We start from the raw sequence: 3643 nt of genomic DNA, 5'->3' as shown, positions 1-3643 counted from the left end.
TTAAAATACTTTACCCTTGAAGTGTGACTGGAAGTAAAGTATGTGCTAGAGTGAGTGGAAGGCCCTTCCTCAACTTGGATGAAGCTCTGAAAAAGTATTTTTTTTCCTCGAGGGTAGGTTTTTGTTACAGAGAAAGCTCTGGGTGCATCACAGTGATTCTTCTTTTCTTCCCACACCAAACTCGCCCCACAAAGCTACAAGGGGATATTTTGTGGATTTTGACTGTGAGAATCTGGTGGTTTGTTTAGAGGTTAATCTATGAGCATTTAATAAACCCTTGAGACTTATCTTCCGATTTTCTAACTCTCATGCTAGTCTAAGCTCAGCTACCAATAATTCATCAAAATTATCGTTTAAGTGTTTCTGTTGATTTATGGTTCTAGCAGCTTTTGCTCTAGTTAAATAGATCTTGAATGTTCTCTTCTGAATGAATTTACCAGTCCAGATTTTGGAGTTACAGTTTTCCCTGCAAACTCAGTTCTCTGGTGAGTTCAAGAAAAGACATTGATTTTTAGCATGTCCAACTTTCTCTTGTAAGGACAAATGTACCAACTTCCCAGGTCTTTATATGCTGGGGCTGAAACTAGAAGTTGCATTGCTAATTTTATTACCATTATTTTCCCAATTCTCAAAATAAGGTAAGTGTATTAGTTTAAGGGCAATGAAGTAGAAGCTACTAATTTATATTTCTCATGGTTGAATTCATTCTTAATTTAGTGTGCCAAAAAGAAAAGAGCAGATTTTGACCATTCATTCCCCTATAACCATAAGTTTGAAGCTGATTTATCTTCAGAATGACTATTCTTTCTATCTCTCACAAAAATAATTATAGTTTTGCGTCATCTCTCTGGAAGTCAGCTATACAGCAATCTCATCTCTTTGAAGTGCAACCGATAACAAGAATATAAGCAAAATAATTATCTAAACAGTTAAGTGTCACAAAATACAAGCACCAAATTTCTTAGAGTATAATTTTGATAGAGGCAAAACTATATGTCATATGGCTTTTATATATAATAGTTATAAATATATATTATATACCGTATATACACATCCCTGCATATATATGTGTGTGTGTGTGTGTGTGTGTGTGTGTGTGTGTGTGTGTGTGTGTATAACCTGTGAAGGCTACTAATATAATGGTCAACAGTGATTCTGGCATCTGTCACAAGAGCTAGAATATTATTAATACTCTTGACGCTACTTCCTGTGTACAGGCCTATTAAACAACCAGAGATAACTACTTTCCTAAATTTTGAGTATATATATTCATCTGTTCTTTGAAAAGTGTTTTATTACATATATAACCTCAAACATTTAATATTGAGGCTTTTTTCCCCTTGCTTTCTAGTTTATTTAAAATAGGGCATCATATACACACACACACACACACACACACACACACACACACACACACACATATTCATTTACGTTATTGATATAGTTGGAGTTTATCATCTTCACTATTGTATAATGTATTTTGCATATAGTACAATTATCAATCAGTTCTCTTGTTAATTGGCATCTGGATGATATTCATCTGTTTTCTGTCATAAATAATACTTCTTTGACAGTTTTAAAAGCTTTATTTTGCTTTTGACATATAGTAACTGTACATATTTATGGAGTACTGTGTGATGTTTTGATACATGCATACAATGTGTATCAATTGAATTAGGGTAATTAGCATATCCATCACCTCAAGCACGTGTCATTTATTTGTGGTGGAAGGATTCAAAATCCTCTCTTCTAGATATTTTGAAATATACAATACATTATTGTTAACTATAGCCAGTCTGTTGCAAAATGGAGCATCAGAACTTATTCCTCCTAACTGTAACTTTGTATTTGTTGACCAACTCCTCCCAATCCCCTGTTCCTCCTTCCCTCTCCAACTCTGGTAAACACTATTCTGCTCTCTAATTCTATGAGACCAATTTTTTTAAGATTTCACTAATGAGTGAGATCATGAAATTTTTGTCTTTTTTTTACCTGGCTTATTTCCCTAACCATGACCTCCAGGCTCATTCATATTGCCACAAATCACAGGATTTCATTATTTTTTTATGGCTGAAGGGTATTTTATTGTGTAAATAGACCACTTTTTTATACATTTATCCATTGATGGACATTTAAGTTGATTCTATATCTTGGCTATTTTAAATAGAGATGCGATAAACATGCGAGTGCAAAATATCTCTGTGACATTCTGATTTCAATTCCTTTGGATATTTACCTAATAGTGTGATTGCTGGATCATTTGGTAGTTCTCTTTTTCATTTTTGAGGAACATTCATACTAATCTCCATAATGGCTATAGTAATTTACATTCCCCTTGACAGTGTATAAGAATTTGCCTTTCTCCGTATTGTCACTCACAGTTGTTATTTTTTATGTTTTTTATAATATCCATTCTCACCAGGGTGAGGTAATGTATCATTGTGATTTTGATTTGCATTTCCCTGATGATTAGTAAAGAAGGGCATTTTTAAAATATACCTATTGGCCATTTTGTATGTCTTCTTCTGAGAAATGTCTATTTGGAACTGTTGCCCCTTTTTTAAATGAATTATTATTTTTTTCTATTGAGTTGTTTGAGTTTCTTTCGTATTCTGGATATTAACCCCTTGTCAGAGGCACAGTTTGCAAATATTTAATTCCAATCTTTAGGTTGTCTCCTCACTCTGTTAGTGGTTTCCTTTGTTACACAGAAGCTTCTTAGTTTGATGTCGTCCCATTTGTCTATTTTTGATTTTATTATCTGTGTTTTTGAGGTCTTATCCAAAAATATTCTTTACCAGAACAATGTAGTATTTCTCCTGTTTTCTTCTAGTGGTTTTACATTTTTAAGTCTTACCTTTAAGTCTTTAATCCATTTTGAGTTGGTTTTTTAAAAATGGTGACACATAGGAGTCCAGTTTTATTCTTCTGTATATGAATATCCAGTTTTCTCAGCACCGTTAATTGAAGAGACTATCCTTTTCCAATGCATGTTCTGGGTGCTTTTAAAAAAAATCAGTTGGTTGTAATGTGTGAATTTATTTCTGGATTTCATCTTCTGGTTTATGTGTCTGTTTCTATGTAGTACTGTGCTAATTTGATTACTGTTGGTTTGTATTATATTATGAAGTTAAGTAGGGTGATAGCTCCAGCTTTGTTCTTTTGGCTAAAGAAGCTTTGATTATTTGGGATATTTTGTGACTTCACATAAATTTTAGGTTTGTTTTATCTACTTCTATGAAAAGTGTCATTGGTATTTTGATATGAATTGCTTTGAATCTGTAGAATGTTTAGAATAGTATGGACATTTTAACAGTATTAATTCTTCTCATCCATGAACACAGAATAACTTTTTATTTGTTTCCTTTTTAATTTTTTATCAATATTTTATAGTTTTTAGTGTAGATATTTTTACCTTTTGATTAAATTTGCTCCTAGGTATTTTTTAGTAGCTGTTGTAAATGAATTGATTTCTTTTTCAGATAGTTTGCTACTGGCATACAGAAATGCTACTTATTTTTTTATGTTGATTTTGTATCCTGTGATCTTACTGAATTTATTACTACTAACAGTTTTTTTGGCAGGGTGGAGTTTGTAGGGTTTCCACCCTACAGACTTTTTTTTTTTTTTTTTTTTTTTTTTT

The sequence above is a fragment of the Cebus imitator genome, unplaced genomic scaffold (genome assembly GCF_001604975.1).
Source record: "Cebus imitator isolate Cc_AM_T3 unplaced genomic scaffold, Cebus_imitator-1.0 Scaffold402, whole genome shotgun sequence".
NCBI classification, from domain to species: Eukaryota; Metazoa; Chordata; class Mammalia; order Primates; family Cebidae; genus Cebus; species Cebus imitator.
The sequence above is the reverse complement of the archived record's forward strand: the minus strand, read 5'-3'. Positions refer to the sequence as shown.